We start from the raw sequence: 18,989 nt of genomic DNA on the forward strand, positions 1-18,989 counted from the left end.
CATCCTTTCTGCCAAAATGCATCACCTCACACTTGTTGATATGAAATTCCATTTGCCACTTGTCTGCCCATTCTGCTAGGCTATCTATGTCCTCTTGAAGTCAATTTGTATCATGCTCACCGTTTGCCATTCCTCCAAGTTTGGTATGATTGGCAAATTTTGAAATCTTCTGCTCAGTTGCAATATCCAAGTTATTTCTACATCTCCAAAAAAAACACCGCTAGTCCTATGACTGACCCTTGCGCAACACCACTGTCTACCATCCTCCAGTGTGAAAAGTAACGATTGACCATGATGAGCTGTTTTGTGTCCTGAAAGCAATATTTTTGATCCAAGCTGACACTGCCTGTTTCTGGTTTGTGTCTGCACAGAAGGAACAAATGTTATACAGCAGTTAGTGTAAACATTTGGAGCACACTTTCCAATACAGACACAACCAGCTGTCAGGATGGCCGAGTGGTCTAAGGCGCCAGACTCAAGGAGTGTTTGTCCTTGCCTCTCTTGTGGCTCTGGAATTCTGGTTTCTCCTAAGGGGCGTGGGTCACAATCCCACTCCTGACATCACTTTTTTCATCCACACAAAACCTCACAGCATCACACTGCCTGCTCAGCTTGCCTGCAATTTGCACGTGCCTACTTCAATTCCTTCAATCCGACTGCCATTTGCCAACAAACACAAGGCACAGCTCCACAAACATGGCCTTTCCTCAGGAAACCTCACAAATCCTAAGCCTGTCCTTCCACATAATGCTTCAAATCACACTTCTGCCATCAACCATTTCCCACACTCCAATGCCAGCACTCTGACTAAATTATCTTTTGCCCCACCTCCTTGCTGCATTCCTCATTGCTTTCTAGCATTATGACTTGCAATCCCACTGCACGCACTGCTGCTTTTCACAAACAGGACAACACGCTCAAAGAATCGCACTTCTTGCACACCAAAACCCCACTCAATTCTGCTCTCTTACTTCGACAATTCCTTCCAATCCTATTTGCCGGGCTAACATTTTCCCTGAAGAAGGGGCACCACAGCCAAGCTCTTTCCTCATCAGCACGTCGACATTGCCAGGCTTGATGCCTTTGGAGGCTGGCTCTCTCAGATTGCAATGTTCACACGAATGTTGATGGCCAAGCGCACAGTACCTGCACAGTGCCTTGTTTGCACTCACAAAGGTAGGGAGATCCTGGTGATTTTCTTGGCAGCAGGGCTCCAATTAGCACTTGTCGCAATAATATACTGTGATGCAAAGAAAGGCATGGGAATGAGAGGCTGAAATGTCCTGCTTGGAACCATTATTGGATTGTGGTTATATTAGAAGGCCTTGGCTTTGAATGGCAGCTGTGTTGCTTGTCTTTGGTCAAGTTGAGCAAGAAAAAGTGTATGGGAAAAGGATGCAAAATGCAAGTTGTTGCACGAAAGATGTGTGTCTGATTGTTGTTTGCAGTGCTGGAACGATGAATTTCCTTGCCGGCACGGCCTGATAAGTCAAGTATGATTAACAAATGGTCTTCGAGTCATAGAGTCATTTGCGGCACAGAAGGAGGCCATTCTGCCCATCCAGCGTATGCCGGCTCTCCATAGAACAATCCACTCAGTCCCATTGCTCTAGACCTGAAAGTTTATTTCCTTCAAGTGCCCATCCAATTTTCTTTTGAAATCATACATTCACTCTGCTTCCAACACCTTCAAAGGCAGCGATTTCCAGCTCATTACCAGTAGCTGGGTAAAAATGTTCTTCCTCATATTCCCCATACATCTCTTGCCCAAAACTTTCGATCTGTGTCCCCTAGTCCTTGTACCATCAGCTACTGGGAACACGTTTTCTTTGCCTGCCTTATCTCAAACGGTCATAATCTTTACACCTCAATCAAATCTCTCCGCAATTTCCGTTGCTCCTCTGAGAACAACCCCAGCTTCTGCAACCTAACCTTGCAGCTAAAATCGCTCATCCCTGGAACCATTCTGGTCAATCTCCTCTGTAACCTCTCACATCCAACCTAAAGCCTGATGACCAAAAGTGTACGCAATACTCCTGTTGTGGCCTGACCAGAGATTTATAAAGGTTCAGCATAACTTTGCTGCTTTTGTACTCAATGATTCTATTTAAGAAGCCCAAGATCCTCTATGTTTTGCTGCCCACACTCTCAATATGTCCTGCAACCTTCATAAATCTATGCACATGCACCCCCAGGTTCCTCTGTCCTTGCACACTCTTTCCAACTGTGCCATTAAGTCTATATGAGCTCAGCCCATCCTTTCTGCCAAAATGCATCACCTCACACTTGTTGATATGAAATTCCATTTGCCACTTGTCTGCCCATTCTGCTAGGCTATCTATGTCGTCTTGAAGTCAATTTGTATCATGCTCACCGTTTGCCATTCCTCCAAGTTTGGTATGATTGGCAAATTTTGAAATCTTCTGCTCAGTTGCAATATCCAAGTTATTTCTACATCTCCAAAAAAAACACCGCTAGTCCTATGACTGACCCTTGCGCAACACCACTGTCTACCATCCTCCAGTGTGAAAAGTAACGATTGACCATGATGAGCTGTTTTGTGTCCTGAAAGCAATATTTTTGATCCAAGCTGAGACTGCCTGTTTCTGGTTTGTGTTTGCACAGAAGGAACAAATGTTATACAGCAGTTAGTGTAAACATTTGGAGCACACTTTCCAATACATACACAACCAGCTATCAGGATGGCTGAGTGGTCTAAGGCGCCAGACTCAAGGAGTGTTTGTCCTTGCCTCTCTTGTCGCTTTGGAATTCTGGTCTCTCTTAAGGGGTGTGGGTTCAAATCCCACTCCTGACATTACTTTTTTCATCCACACAAAACCTCACAGCATCACACTGCCTGCTCAGCTTGCCTGCAATTTGCACGTGCCTCCTTCAATTACTTCAATCCTACTGCCATTTGCCAACAAACACAAGGCACAGCTCCACAAACATGGCCTTTCCTCAGGAAACCTCACAAATCCTAAGCCTGTCCTTCCACATAATGCTTCAAATCACACTTCTGCCATCAACCATTTCCCACACTCCAATGCCAGCACTCTGACTAAATTATCTTTTGCCCCACCTCCTTGCTGCATTCCTCATTGCTTTCTAGCATTATGACTTGCAATCCCACTGCACGCACTGCTGCTTTTCACAAACAGGACAACACGCTCAAAGAATCGCACTTCTTGCACACCAAAACCCCACTCAATTCTACTCTCTTACTTCGACAATTCCTTCCAATCCTATTTGCCGGGCTAACATTTTCCCTGAAGAAGGGGCACCACAGCCAAGCTCTTTCCTCATCAGCACGTCGACATTGCCAGACTTGATGCCTTTGGAGGCTGGCTCTCTCAGATTGCAATGTTCACACGAATGTTGATGGCCAAGCGCACAGTACCTGCACAGTGCCTTGTTTGCCCTCACAAAGGTAGGGAGATCCTGGTGATTTTCTTGGCAGCAGGGCTCCAATTAGCACTTGTCGCAATAATATATTGTGATGCAAAGAAAGGCATGGGAATGAGAGGCTGAAATGTCCTGCTTGGAACCATTATTGGATTGTGGTTATATTAGAAGGCCTTGGCTTTGAATGGCAGCTGTGTTGCTTGTCTTTGGTCAAGTTGAGCAAGAAAACGTGTATGGGAAAAGGATGCAAAATGCAAGTTGTTGCACAAAAGATGTGTGTCTGATTGTTGTTTGCAGTGCTGGAACGATGAATTTCCTTGCCGGCACGGCCTGATAAGTCAAGTATGATTAACAAATGGTCTTCGAGTCATAGAGTCATTTGCGGCACAGAAGGAGGCCATTCTGCCCATCCAGCGTATGCCGGCTCTCCATAGAACAATCCACTCAGTCCCATTGCTCTAGACCTGAAAGTTTATTTCCTTCAAGTGCCCATCCAATTTTCTTTTGAAATCATTCATTGTCTCTGCTTCCAACACCCTCAAAGGCAGCGAGTTCCAGCTCATTACCAGTAGCTGGATAAAAATGTTCTTCCTCATATTCCCCATACATCTCTTGCCCAAAACTTTCGATCTGTGTCCCCTAGTCCCTGTACCATCAGCTACTGGCAACACGTTTTCTTTGCCTGCCTTATCTCAAACGGTCATAATCTTTACCCCTCAATCAAATCTCTCCACAATTTCCGTTGCTCCTCTGAGAACAACCCCAGCTTCTGCAACCTAACCTTGCAGCTAAAATCGCTCATCCCTGGAACCATTCTGGTCAATCTCCTCTGTAACCTTTCACATCCAACCTAAAGCCTGATGACCAAAGGTGTACGCAATACTCCTGTTGTGGCCTGACCAGAGATTTATAAAGGTTCAGCATAACTTTGCTGCTTTTGTACTGAATGATTCTATTTAAGAAGCCCAAGATCCTCTATGTTTTGCTGCCCACACTCTCAATATGTCCTGCAACCTTCATAAATCTATGCACATGCACCCCCAGGTTCCTCTGTCCTTGCACACTCTTTCCAACTGTGCCATTAAGTCTATATGAGCTCAGCCCATCCTTTCTGCCAAAATGCATCACCTCACACTTGTTGATATGAAATTCCATTTGCCACTTGTCTGCCCATTCTGCTAGGCTATCTATGTCGTCTTGAAGTCAATTTGTATCATGCTCACCGTTTGCCATTCCTCCAAGTTTGGTATGATTGGCAAATTTTGAAATCTTCTGCTCAGTTGCAATATCCAAGTTATTTCTACATCTCCAAAAAAAACACCGTTAGTCCTATGACTGACCCTTCGGCAACACCACTGTCTACCATCCTCCAGTGTGAAAAGTAACGATTGACCATGATGAGCTGTTTTGTGTCCTGAAAGCAATATTTTTGATCCAAGCTGAGACTGCCTGTTTCTGGTTTGTGTTTGCACAGAAGGAACAAATGTTATACAGCAGTTAGTGTAAACATTTGGAGCACACTTTCCAATATATACACAACCAGCTGTCCGGATGGCCGAGTGGTCTAAAGCACCAGACTCAAGGAGTGTTTGTCCTTGCATCTCTTGTGGCTCTGGAATTCTGGTCTCTCTTAAAGGGTGTGGGTTCAAATCCCACTCCTGATATCACTTTTTTCATCCTCACAGCATCACACTGCCTGCTCAGCTTGCCTGCAATTTGCACGTGCCTCCTTCAATTACTTCAATCCTACTGCCATTTGCCAACAAACACAAGGCACAGCTCCACAAACATGGCCTTTCCTCAGGAAACCTCACAAATCCTAAGCCTGTCCTTCCACATAATGCTTCAAATCACACTTCTGCCATCAACCATTTCCCACACTCCAATGCCAGCACTCTGACTAAATTATCTTTTGCCCCACCTCCTTGCTGCATTCCTCATTGCTTTCTAGCATTATGACTTGCAATCCCACTGCACGCACTGCTGCTTTTCACAAACAGGACAACACGCTCAAAGAATCGCACTTCTTGCACACCAAAACCCCACTCAATTCTACTCTCTTACTTCGACAATTCCTTCCAATCCTATTTGCCGGGCTAACATTTTCCCTGAAGAAGGGGCACCACAGCCAAGCTCTTTCCTCATCAGCACGTCGACATTGCCAGACTTGATGCCTTTGGAGGCTGGCTCTCTCAGATTGCAATGTTCACACGAATGTTGATGGCCAAGCGCACAGTACCTGCACAGTGCCTTGTTTGCCCTCACAAAGGTAGGGAGATCCTGGTGATTTTCTTGGCAGCAGGGCTCCAATTAGCACTTGTCGCAATAATATATTGTGATGCAAAGAAAAGCATGGGAATGAGAGGCTGAAATGTCCTGCTTGGAACCATTATTGGATTGTGGTTATATTAGAAGGCCTTGGCTTTGAATGGCAACTGTGTTGCTTGTCTTTGGTCAAGTTGAGCAAGAAAAAGTGTATGGGAAAAGGATGCAAAATGCAAGTTGTTGCACGAAAGATGTGTGTCTGATTGTTGTTTGCAGTGCTGGAACGATGAATTTCCTTGCCGGCACGGCCTGATAAGTCAAGTATGATTAACAAATGGTCTTCGAGTCATAGAGTCATTTGCGGCACAGAAGGAGGCCATTCTGCCCATCCAGCGTATGCCGGCTCTCCATAGAACAATCCACTCAGTCCCATAGCTCTAGACCTGAAAGTTTATTTCCTTCAAGTGCCCATCCAATTTTCTTTTGAAATCATTCATTGTCTCTGCTTCCAACACCCTCAAAGGCAGCGAGTTCCAGCTCATTACCAGTAGCTGGATAAAAATGTTCTTCCTCATATTCCCCATACATCTCTTGCCCAAAACTTTCGATCTGTGTCCCCTAGTCCCTGTACCATCAGCTACTGTGAACACGTTTTCTTTGCCTGCCTTATCTCAAACGGTCATAATCTTTACCCCTCAATCAAATCTCTCCACAATTTCCGTTGCTCCTCTGAGAACAACCCCAGCTTCTGCAACCTAACCTTGCAGCTAAAATCGCTCATCCCTGGAACCATTCTGGTCAATCTCCTCTGTAACCTCTCACATCCAACCTAAAGCCTGATGACCAAAAGTGTATGCAATACTCCTGTTGTGGCCTGACCAGAGATTTATAAAGGTTCAGCATAACTTTGCTGCTTTTGTACTCAATGATTCTATTTAAGAAGCCCAAGATCCTCTATGTTTTGCTGCCCACACTCTCAATATGTCCTGCAACCTTCATAAATCTATGCACATGCACCCCCAGGTTCCTCTGTCCTTGCACACTCTTTCCAACTGTGCCATTAAGTCTATATGAGCTCAGCCCATCCTTTCTGCCAAAATGCATCACCTCACACTTGTTGATATGAAATTCCATTTGCCACTTGTCTGCCCATTCTGCTAGGCTATCTATGTCGTCTTGAAGTCAATTTGTATCATGCTCACCGTTTGCCATTCCTCCAAGTTTGGTATGATTGGCAAATTTTGAAATCTTCTGCTCAGTTGCAATATCCAAGTTATTTCTACATCTCCAAAAAAAACACCGTTAGTCCTATGACTGACCCTTGCGCAACACCACTGTCTACCATCCTCCAGTGTGAAAAGTAACGATTGACCATGATGAGCTGTTTTGTGTCCTGAAAGCAATATTTTTGATCCAAGCTGAGACTGCCTGTTTCTGGTTTGTGTTTGCACAGAAGGAACAAATGTTATACAGCAGTTAGTGTAAACATTTGGAGCACACTTTCCAATATATACACAACCAGCTGTCCGGATGGCCGAGTGGTCTAAAGCACCAGACTCAAGGAGTGTTTGTCCTTGCATCTCTTGTGGCTCTGGAATTCTGGTCTCTCTTAAAGGGTGTGGGTTCAAATCCCACTCCTGATATCACTTTTTTCATCCTCACAGCATCACACTGCCTGCTCAGCTTGCCTGCAATTTGCACGTGCCTCCTTCAATTACTTCAATCCTACTGCCATTTGCCAACAAACACAAGGCACAGCTCCACAAACATGGCCTTTCCTCAGGAAACCTCACAAATCCTAAGCCTGTCCTTCCACATAATGCTTCAAATCACACTTCTGCCATCAACCATTTCCCACACTCCAATGCCAGCACTCTGACTAAATTATCTTTTGCCCCACCTCCTTGCTGCATTCCTCATTGCTTTCTAGCATTATGACTTGCAATCCCACTGCACGCACTGCTGCTTTTCACAAACAGGACAACACGCTCAAAGAATCGCACTTCTTGCACACCAAAACCCCACTCAATTCTACTCTCTTACTTCGACAATTCCTTCCAATCCTATTTGCCGGGCTAACATTTTCCCTGAAGAAGGGGCACCACAGCCAAGCTCTTTCCTCATCAGCACGTCGACATTGCCAGACTTGATGCCTTTGGAGGCTGGCTCTCTCAGATTGCAATGTTCACACGAATGTTGATGGCCAAGCGCACAGTACCTGCACAGTGCCTTGTTTGCCCTCACAAAGGTAGGGAGATCCTGGTGATTTTCTTGGCAGCAGGGCTCCAATTAGCACTTGTCGCAATAATATATTGTGATGCAAAGAAAGGCATGGGAATGAGAGGCTGAAATGTCCTGCTTGGAACCATTATTGGATTGTGGTGATATTAGAAGGCCTTGGCTTTGAATGGCAGCTGTGTTGCTTGTCTTTGGTCAAGTTGAGCAAGAAAAAGTGTATGGGAAAAGGATGCAAAATGCAAGTTGTTGCACGAAAGATGTGTGTCTGATTGTTGTTTGCAGTGCTGGAACGATGAATTTCCTTGCCGGCACGGCCTGATAAGTCAAGTATGATTAACAAATGGTCTTCGAGTCATAGAGTCATTTGCGGCACAGAAGGAGGCCATTCTGCCCATCCAGCGTATGCCGGCTCTCCATAGAACAATCCACTCAGTCCCATTGCTCTAGACCTGAAAGTTTATTTCCTTCAAGTGCTCATCCAATTTTCTTTTGAAATCATTCATTGTCTCTGCTTCCAACACCCTCAAAGGCAGCGAGTTCCAGCTCATTACCAGTAGCTGGGTAAAAATGTTCTTCCTCATATTCCCCATACATATCTTGCCCAAAACTTTCGATCTGTGTCCCCTAGTCCTTGTACCATCAGCTACTGGCAACACGTTTTCTTTGCCTGCCTTATCTCAAACGGTCATAATCTTTACACCTCAATCAAATCTCTCCGCAATTTCCGTTGCTCCTCTGAGAACAACCCCAGCTTCTGCAACCTAACCTTGCAGCTAAAATCGCTCATCCCTGGAACCATTCTGGTCAATCTCCTCTGTAACCTCTCACATCCAACCTAAAGCCTGATGACCAAAAGTGTACGCAATACTCCTGTTGTGGCCTGACCAGAGATTTATAAAGGTTCAGCATAACTTTGCTGCTTTTGTACTCAATGATTCTATTTAAGAAGCCCAAGATCCTCTATGTTTTGCTGCCCACACTCTCAATATGTCCTGCAACCTTCATAAATCTATGCACATGCACCCCCAGGTTCCTCTGTCCTTGCACACTCTTTCCAACTGTGCCATTAAGTCTATATGAGCTCAGCCCATCCTTTCTGCCAAAATGCATCACCTCACACTTGTTGATATGAAATTCCATTTGCCACTTGTCTGCCCATTCTGCTAGCAGGAAAAAAGACAGAGGCGCAAGGGGAGAGCCTACTGTGCAACAGCCCCAACAAACAAATTTCTCTGCAGCACCTGTGGAAGAGCCTGTCACTCCAGAATTGGCCTTTATAGCCACTCCAGGCGCTGCTTCACAAACCACTGACCACCTCCAGGCGCGTATCCATTGTCTCTCGAGATAAGGAGGCCCAAAAGGATCTATGTCGTCTTGAAGTCAATTTGTATCATGCTCACCGCTTGCCATTCCTCCAAGTTTGGTATGATTGGCAAATTTTGAAATCTTCTGCTCAGTTGCAATATCCAAGTTATTTCTACATCTCCAAAAAAAACACCGCTATTCCTATGACTGACCCTTGCGCAACACCACTGTCTACCATCCTCCAGTGTGAAAAGTAACGATTGACCATGATGAGCTGTTTTGTGTCCTGAAAGCAATATTTTTGATCCAAGCTGACACTGCCTGTTTCTGGTTTGTGTTTGCACAGAAGGAACAAATGTTATACAGCAGTTAGTGTAAACATTTGGAGCACACTTTCCAATACAGACACAACCAGCTGTCAGGATGGCCGAGTGGTCTAAGGCGCCAGACTCAAGGAGTGTTTGTCCTTGCCTCTCTTGTGGCTCTGGAATTCTGGTCTCTCTTAAGGGGTGTGGGTTCAAATCCCACTCCTGACATCAATTTTTTCATCCACACAAAACCTCACAGCATCACACTGCCTGCTCAGCTTGCCTGCAATTTGCACGTGCCTCCTTCAATTACTTCAATCCTACTGCCATTTGCCAACAAACACAAGGCACAGCTCCACAAACATGGCCTTTCCTCAGGAAACCTCACAAATCCTAAGCCTGTCCTTCCACATAATGCTTCAAATCACACTTCTGCCATCAACCATTTCCCACACTCCAATGCCAGCACTCTGACTAAATTATCTTTTGCCCCAACTCCTTGCTGCATTCCTCATTGCTTTCTAGCATTATGACTTGCAATCCCACTGCACGCACTGCTGCTTTTCACAAACAGGACAACACGCTCAAAGAATCGCACTTCTTGCACACCAAAACCCCACTCAATTCTACTCTCTTACTTCGACAATTCCTTCCAATCCTATTTGCCGGGCTAACATTTTCCCTGAAGAAGGGGCACCACAGCCAAGCTCTTTCCTCATCAGCACGTCGACATTGCCAGACTTGATGCCTTTGGAGGCTGGCTCTCTCAGATTGCAATGTTCACACGAATGTTGATGGCCAAGCGCACAGTACCTGCACAGTGCCTTGTTTGCCCTCACAAAGGTAGGGAGATCCTGGTGATTTTCTTGGCAGCAGGGCTCCAATTAGCACTTGTCGCAATAATATATTGTGATGCAAAGAAAGGCATGGGAATGAGAGGCTGAAATGTCCTGCTTGGAACCATTATTGGATTGTGGTTATATTAGAAGGCCTTGGCTTTGAATGGCAACTGTGTTGCTTGTCTTTGGTCAAGTTGAGCAAGAAAAAGTGTATGGGAAAAGGATGCAAAATGCAAGTTGTTGCACGAAAGATGTGTGTCTGATTGTTGTTTGCAGTGCTGGAACGATGAATTTCCTTGCCGGCACGGCCTGATAAGTCAAGTATGATTAACAAATGGTCTTCGAGTCATAGAGTCATTTGCGGCACAGAAGGAGGCCATTCTGCCCATCCAGCGTATGCCGGCTCTCCATAGAACAATCCACTCAGTCCCATAGCTCTAGACCTGAAAGTTTATTTCCTTCAAGTGCCCATCCAATTTTCTTTTGAAATCATTCATTGTCTCTGCTTCCAACACCCTCAAAGGCAGCGAGTTCCAGCTCATTACCAGTAGCTGGATAAAAATGTTCTTCCTCATATTCCCCATACATATCTTGCCCAAAACTTTCGATCTGTGTCCCCTAGTCCCTGTACCATCAGCTACTGGCAACACGTTTTCTTTGCCTGCCTTATCTCAAACGGTCATAATCTTTACCCCTCAATCAAATCTCTCCACAATTTCCGTTGCTCCTCTGAGAACAACCCCAGCTTCTGCAACCTAACCTTGCAGCTAAAATCGCTCATCCCTGGAACCATTCTGGTCAATCTCCTCTGTAACCTCTCACATCCAACCTAAAGCCTGATGACCAAAAGTGTACGCAATACTCCTGTTGTGGCCTGACCAGAGATTTATAAAGGTTCAGCATAACTTTGCTGCTTTTGTACTCAATGATTCTATTTAAGAAGCCCAAGATCCTCTATGTTTTGCTGCCCACACTCTCAATATGTCCTGCAACCTTCATAAATCTATGCACATGCACCCCCAGGTTCCTCTGTCCTTGCACACTCTTTCCAACTGTGCCATTAAGTCTATATGAGCTCAGCCCATCCTTTCTGCCAAAATGCATCACCTCACACTTGTTGATATGAAATTCCATTTGCCACTTGTCTGCCCATTCTGCTAGGCTATCTATGTCGTCTTGAAGTCAATTTGTATCATGCTCACCGTTTGCCATTCCTCCAAGTTTGGTATGATTGGCAAATTTTGAAATCTTCTGCTCAGTTGCAATATCCAAGTTATTTCTACATCTCCAAAAAAAACACCGCTATTCCTATGACTGACCCTTGCGCAACACCACTGTCTACCATCCTCCAGTGTGAAAAGTAACGATTGACCATGATGAGCTGTTTTGTGTCCTGAAAGCAATATTTTTGATCCAAGCTGAGACTGCCTGTTTCTGGTTTGTGTTTGCACAGAAGGAACAAATGTTATACAGCAGTTAGTGTAAACATTTGGAGCACACTTTCCAATACATACACAACCAGCTGTCAGGATGGCCAAGTGGTCTAAGGCGCCAGACTCAAGGAGTGTTTGTCCTTGCCTCTCTTGTGGCTCTGGAATTCTGGTCTCTCTTAAGGGGTGTGGGTTCAAATCCCACTCCTGACATCAATTTTTTCATCCACACAAAACCTCACAGCATCACACTGCCTGCTCAGCTTGCCTGCAATTTGCACGTGCCTCCTTCAATTACTTCAATCCTACTGCCATTTGCCAACAAACACAAGGCACAGCTCCACAAACATGGCCTTTCCTCAGGAAACCTCACAAATCCTAAGCCTGTCCTTCCACATAATGCTTCAAATCACACTTCTGCCATCAACCATTTCCCACACTCCAATGCCAGCACTCTGACTAAATTATCTTTTGCCCCACCTCCTTGCTGCATTCCTCATTGCTTTCTTGCATTATGACTTGCAATCCCACTGCACGCACTGCTGCTTTTCACAAACAGGACAACACGCTCAAAGAATCGCACTTCTTGCACACCAAAACCCCACTCAATTCTACTCTCTTACTTCGACAATTCCTTCCAATCCTATTTGCCGGGCTAACATTTTCCCTGAAGAAGGGGCACCACAGCCAAGCTCTTTCCTCATCAGCACGTCGACATTGCCAGACTTGATGCCTTTGGAGGCTGGCTCTCTCAGATTGCAATGTTCACACGAATGTTGATGGCCAAGCGCACAGTACCTGCACAGTGCCTTGTTTGCCCTCACAAAGGTAGGGAGATCCTGGTGATTTTCTTGGCAGCAGGGCTCCAATTAGCACTTGTCGCAATAATATATTGTGATGCAAAGAAAGGCATGGGAATGAGAGGCTGAAATGTCCTGCTTGGAACCATTATTGGATTGTGGTTATATTAGAAGGCCTTGGCTTTGAATGGCAACTGTGTTGCTTGTCTTTGGTCAAGTTGAGCAAGAAAAAGTGTATGGGAAAAGGATGCAAAATGCAAGTTGTTGCACGAAAGATGTGTGTCTGATTGTTGTTTGCAGTGCTGGAACGATGAATTTCCTTGCCGGCACGGCCTGATAAGTCAAGTATGATTAACAAATGGTCTTCGAGTCATAGAGTCATTTGCGGCACAGAAGGAGGCCATTCTGCCCATCCAGCGTATGCCGGCTCTCCATAGAACAATCCACTCAGTCCCATAGCTCTAGACCTGAAAGTTTATTTCCTTCAAGTGCCCATCCAATTTTCTTTTGAAATCATTCATTGTCTCTGCTTCCAACACCCTCAAAGGCAGCGAGTTCCAGCTCATTACCAGTAGCTGGATAAAAATGTTCTTCCTCATATTCCCCATACATATCTTGCCCAAAACTTTCGATCTGTGTCCCCTAGTCCCTGTACCATCAGCTACTGGCAACACGTTTTCTTTGCCTGCCTTATCTCAAACGGTCATAATCTTTACCCCTCAATCAAATCTCTCCACAATTTCCGTTGCTCCTCTGAGAACAACCCCAGCTTCTGCAACCTAACCTTGCAGCTAAAATCGCTCATCCCTGGAACCATTCTGGTCAATCTCCTCTGTAACCTCTCACATCCAACCTAAAGCCTGATGACCAAAAGTGTACGCAATACTCCTGTTGTGGCCTGACCAGAGATTTATAAAGGTTCAGCATAACTTTGCTGCTTTTGTACTCAATGATTCTATTTAAGAAGCCCAAGATCCTCTATGTTTTGCTGCCCACACTCTCAATATGTCCTGCAACCTTCATAAATCTATGCACATGCACCCCCAGGTTCCTCTGTCCTTGCACACTCTTTCCAACTGTGCCATTAAGTCTATATGAGCTCAGCCCATCCTTTCTGCCAAAATGCATCACCTCACACTTGTTGATATGAAATTCCATTTGCCACTTGTCTGCCCATTCTGCTAGGCTATCTATGTCGTCTTGAAGTCAATTTGTATCATGCTCACCGTTTGCCATTCCTCCAAGTTTGGTATGATTGGCAAATTTTGAAATCTTCTGCTCAGTTGCAATATCCAAGTTATTTCTACATCTCCAAAAAAAACACCGTTAGTCCTATGACTGACCCTTGCGCAACACCACTGTCTACCATCCTCCAGTGTGAAAAGTAACGATTGACCATGATGAGCTGTTTTGTGTCCTGAAAGCAATATTTTTGATCCAAGCTGAGACTGCCTGTTTCTGGTTTGTGTTTGCACAGAAGGAACAAATGTTATACAGCAGTTAGTGTAAACATTTGGAGCACACTTTCCAATACAGACACAACCAGCTGTCAGGATGGCCAAGTGGTCTAAGGCGCCAGACTCAAGGAGTGTTTGTCCTTTCCTCTCTTGTGGCTCTGGAATTCTGGTCTCTCTTAAGGGGTGTGGGTTCAAATCCCACTCCTGACATCACTTTTTTCATCCACACAAAACCTCACAGCATCACACTGCCTGCTCAGCTTGCCTGCAATTTGCACGTGCCTCCTTCAATTACTTCAATCCTACTGCCATTTGCCAACAAACACAAGGCACAGCTCCACAAACATGGCCTTTCCTCAGGAAACCTCACAAATCCTAAGCCTGTCCTTCCACATAATGCTTCAAATCACACTTCTGCCATCAACCATTTCCCACACTCCAATGCCAGCACTCTGACTAAATTATCTTTTGCCCCACCTCCTTGCTGCATTCCTCATTGCTTTCTTGCATTATGACTTGCAATCCCACTGCACGCACTGCTGCTTTTCACAAACAGGACAACACGCTCAAAGAATCGCACTTCTTGCACACCAAAACCCCACTCAATTCTACTCTCTTACTTCGACAATTCCTTCCAATCCTATTTGCCGGGCTAACATTTTCCCTGAAGAAGGGGCACCACAGCCAAGCTCTTTCCTCATCAGCACGTCGACATTGCCAGACTTGATGCCTTTGGAGGCTGGCTCTCTCAGATTGCAATGTTCACACGAATGTTGATGGCCAAGCGCACAGTACCTGCACAGTGCCTTGTTTGCCCTCACAAAGGTAGGGAGATCCTGGTGATTTTCTTGGCAGCAGGGCTCCAATTAGCACTTGTCGCAATAATATATTGTGATGCAAAGAAAGGCATGGGAATGAGAGGCTGAAATGTCCTGCTTGGAACCATTATTGGATTGTGGTTATATTAGAAGGCCTTGGCTTTGAATGGCAGCTGTGTTGCTTGTCTTTGGTCAAGTTGAGCAAGAAAAAGTGTATGGGAAAAGGATGCAAAATGCAAGTTGTTGCACGAAAGATGTGTGTCTGATTGTTGTTTGCAGTGCTGGAACGATGAAATTCCTTGCCGGCACGGCCTGATAAGTCAAGTATGATTAACAAATGGTCTTCGAGTCATAGAGTCATTTGCGGCACAGAAGGAGGCCATTCTGCCCATCCAGCGTATGCCGGCTCTCCATAGAACAATCCACTCAGTCCCATTGCTCTAGACCTGAAAGTTTATTTCCTTCAAGTGCCCATCCAATTTTCTTTTGAAATCATTCATTGTCTCTGCTTCCAACACCCTCAAAGGCAGCGAGTTCCAGCTCATTACCAGTAGCTGGGTAAAAATGTTCTTCCTCATATTCCCCATACATATCTTGCCCAAAACTTTCGATCTGTGTCCCCTAGTCCTTGTACCATCAGCTACTGGCAACACGTTTTCTTTGCCTGCCTTATCTCAAACGGTCATAATCTTTACACCTCAATCAAATCTCTCCGCAATTTCCGTTGCTCCTCTGAGAACAACCCCAGCTTCTGCAACCTAACCTTGCAGCTAAAATCGCTCATACCTGGAACCATTCTGGTCAATCTCCTCTGTAACCTCTCACATCCAACCTAAAGCCTGATGACCAAAAGTGTACGCAATACTCCTGTTGTGGCCTGACCAGAGATTTATAAAGGTTCAGCATAAATTTGCTGCTTTTGTACTCAATGATTCTATTTAAGAAGCCCAAGATCCTCTATGTTTTGCTGCCCACACTCTCAATATGTCCTGCAACCTTCATAAGTCTATGCACATGCACCCCCAAGTTCCTCTGTCCTTGCACACTCTATCCAACTGTGCCATTAAGTCTATATGAGCTCAGCCCATCCTTTCTGCCAAAATGCATCACCTCACACTTGTTGATATGAAATTCCATTTGCCACTTGTCTGCCCATTCTGCTAGGCTATCTATGTCGTCTTGAAGTCAATTTGTATCATGCTCACCGTTTGCCATTCCTCCAAGTTTGGTATGATTGGCAAATTTTGAAATCTTCTGCTCAGTTGCAATATCCAAGTTATTTCTTTTTCTTTTCTTTTTCTTTTCGGCCTCCTTATCTCGAGAGACAATGGATACGTGCCTGGAGGTGGTCAGTGGTTTGTGTAGCAGCGCCTGGAGTGGCTATAAAGGCCAATTCTGGAGTGACAGGCTCTTCCACAGGTGCTGCAGAGAAATTTGTTTCTTTGGGCTGTTGCACAGTTGGCTCTCCCCTTGCGCCTCTGTCTTTTTTCCTGCCAACTACTAAGTCTCTTCGACTCGCCACAATTTAGCCCTGTCTTTATGGCTGCCCGCCAGCTCTGGCGAATGCTGGCAACTGACTCCCACGACTTGTGATCAATGTCACACGATTTCATGTCGCGTTTGCAAACGTCTTTATAACGGAGACATGGACGGCCGGTGGGTCTGATACCAGTGGCGAGCTCGCTGTACAATGTGTCTTTGGGGATCCTGCCATCTTCCATGCGGCTCACATGGCCAAGCCATCTCAAGCGCCGCTGACTCAGTAGTGTGTATAAGCTGGGGATGTTGGCCGCTTCAAGGACTTCTGTGTTGGAGATATAGTCCTGCCACCTGATGCCAAGTATTCTCCGAAGGCAGCGAAGATGGAATGAATTGAGACGTCGCTCTTGGCTGGCATACGTTGTCCAGGCCTCGCTGCCGTAGAGCAAGGTACTGAGGACACAGGCCTGATACACTCGGACTTTTGTGTTCCGTGTCAGTGCGCCATTTTCCCACACTCTCTTGGCCAGTCTGAACATAGCAGTGGAAGCCTTACCCATGCGCTTGTTGATTTCTGCATCTAGAGACAGGTTACTGGTGATAGTTGAGCCTAGGTAGGTGAACTCTTGAACCACTTCCAGAGCGTGGTCGCCAATATTGATGGATGGAGCATTTCCGACATCCTGCCCCATGATGTTCGTTTTCTTGAGGCTGATGGTTAGGCCAAATTCATTGCAGGCAGACGCAAACCTGTCGATGAGACTCTGCAGGCATTCTTCAGTGTGAGATGTTAAAGCAGCATCGTCAGCAAAGAGGAGTTCTCTGATGAGGACTTTCCGTACTTTGGACTTCGCTCTTAGACGGGCAAGGTTGAACAACCTGCCCCCTGATCTTGTGTGGAGGAAAATTCCTTCTTCAGAGGATTTGAACGCATGTGAAAGCAGCAGGGAGAAGAAAATCCCAAAAAGTGTGGGTGCGAGAACACAGCCCTGTTTCACACCACTCAGGATAGGAAAGGGCTCTGATGAGGAGCCACCATGTTGAATTGTGCCTTTCATATTGTCATGGAATGAGGTGATGATACTTAGTAGCTTTGGTGGACATCCGATCTTTTCTAGTAGTCTGAAGAGACCACGTCTGCTGACGAGGTCAAAGGCTTTGGTGAGATCAATGAAAGCAATGTAGAGGGGCATCTGTTGTTCACGGCATTTCTCCTGTATCTGACGAAGGGAGAACAGCATGTCAATAGTCGATCTCTCTGCACGAAAGCCACACTGTGCCTCAGGGTAGACGCGCTCGGCCAGCTTCTGGAGCCTGTTCAGAGCGACTCGAGCAAAGACTTTCCCCACTATGCTGAGCAGGGAGATTCCACGGTAGTTGTTGCAGTCACCGCGGTCACCTTTGTTTTTATAGAGGGTGATGATGTTGGCATCGCGCATGTCCTGGGGTACTGCTCCCTCGTCCCAGCACAGGCATAGCAGTTCATGTAGTGCTGAGAGTATAGCAGGCTTGGCACTCTTGATTATTTCAGGGGTAATGCTGTCCTTCCCAGGGGCTTTTCCGCTGGCTAGGGAATCAATGGCATCACTGAGTTCCGATTTGGTTGGCTGTATGTCCAGCTCATCCATGACTGGTAGAGGCTGGGCTGCATTGAGGGCAGTCTCAGTGACAGCATTCTCCCTGGAGTACAGTTCTAGGTAGTGCTCAACCCAGCGGTCCATCTGTTTGCGTTGGTCAGTGATTATGTCCCCCGATTTAGATTTGAGGGGGGTGATCTTCTTGATGGTTGGCCCAAGAGCTCTCTTCATGCCATCATACATTCCTCTGATGTTTCCGGTGTCTGAGGCCAGCTGAATATGACTGCATAGGTGTTGCCAGTAGTCGTTTGCGCAACGCCTAGCTGTTCTTTGTGCAGTACATTTCTACATCTCCAAAAAAAACACCGCTATTCCTATGACTGACCCTTGTGCAACACCACTGTCTACCATCCTCCAGTGTGAAAAGTAACGATTGACCATGATGAGCTGTTTTGTGTCCTGAAAGCAATATTTTTGATCCAAGCTGAGACTGCCTGTTTCTGGTTTGTGTTTGCACAGAAGGAACAAATGTTATACAGCAGTTAGTGTAAACATTTGGAGCACACTTTCCAACACAGATACAACCAGCTGTCAGGATGGCCGAGTGGTCTAAGGCGCCAGACTCAAGGAGTGTTTGTCCTTTCCTCTCTTGTGGCTCTGGAATTCTGGTCTCTCTTAAGGGGCGTGGGTTCAAATCCCACTCCTGACATCACTTTTTTCATCCACACAAAACCTCACAGCATCACACTGCCTGCTCAGCTTGCCTGCAATTTGCACGTGCCTCCTTCAATTACTTCAATCCTACTGCCATTTGCCAACAAACACAAGGCACAGCTCCACAAACATGGCCTTTCCTCAGGAAACCTCACAAATCCTAAGCCTGTCCTTCCACATAATGCTTCAAATCACACTTCTGCCATCAACCATTTCCCACACTCCAATGCCAGCACTCTGACTAAATTATCTTTTGCCCCACCTCCTTGCTGCATTCCTCATTGCTTTCTTGCATTATGACTTGCAATCCCACTGCACGCACTGCTGCTTTTCACAAACAGGACAACACGCTCA

General features: G+C 45.7%; 5 non-coding genes across 5 annotated transcripts; all 5 read left to right on the forward strand.

The window, feature by feature from the left end:
• The first annotated feature begins 2,696 nt into the window (after positions 1 to 2,696).
• On the forward strand, positions 2,697 to 2,815 carry trnal-caa (transfer RNA leucine (anticodon CAA)). The gene is made up of 2 exons: positions 2,697 to 2,734; positions 2,770 to 2,815. It is a non-coding gene; the product is annotated as a tRNA-Leu (tRNA).
• A 6,815-nt stretch (positions 2,816 to 9,630) lies between these two features.
• On the forward strand, positions 9,631 to 9,749 carry trnal-caa (transfer RNA leucine (anticodon CAA)). The gene is made up of 2 exons: positions 9,631 to 9,668; positions 9,704 to 9,749. It is a non-coding gene; the product is annotated as a tRNA-Leu (tRNA).
• Positions 9,750 to 11,884: 2,135 nt separating this feature from the next.
• On the forward strand, positions 11,885 to 12,003 carry trnal-caa (transfer RNA leucine (anticodon CAA)). The gene is made up of 2 exons: positions 11,885 to 11,922; positions 11,958 to 12,003. It is a non-coding gene; the product is annotated as a tRNA-Leu (tRNA).
• A 2,135-nt stretch (positions 12,004 to 14,138) lies between these two features.
• trnal-caa (transfer RNA leucine (anticodon CAA)) lies at positions 14,139 to 14,257 on the forward strand. The gene is made up of 2 exons: positions 14,139 to 14,176; positions 14,212 to 14,257. It is a non-coding gene; the product is annotated as a tRNA-Leu (tRNA).
• A 4,254-nt stretch (positions 14,258 to 18,511) lies between these two features.
• trnal-caa (transfer RNA leucine (anticodon CAA)) lies at positions 18,512 to 18,630 on the forward strand. Its single transcript has 2 exons — positions 18,512 to 18,549; positions 18,585 to 18,630. It is a non-coding gene; the product is annotated as a tRNA-Leu (tRNA).
• Positions 18,631 to 18,989: the final 359 nt, after the last annotated feature.

Source organism: Heterodontus francisci, chromosome 23, assembly GCF_036365525.1.
Source record: "Heterodontus francisci isolate sHetFra1 chromosome 23, sHetFra1.hap1, whole genome shotgun sequence".
Taxonomy (NCBI): Eukaryota; Metazoa; Chordata; class Chondrichthyes; order Heterodontiformes; family Heterodontidae; genus Heterodontus; species Heterodontus francisci.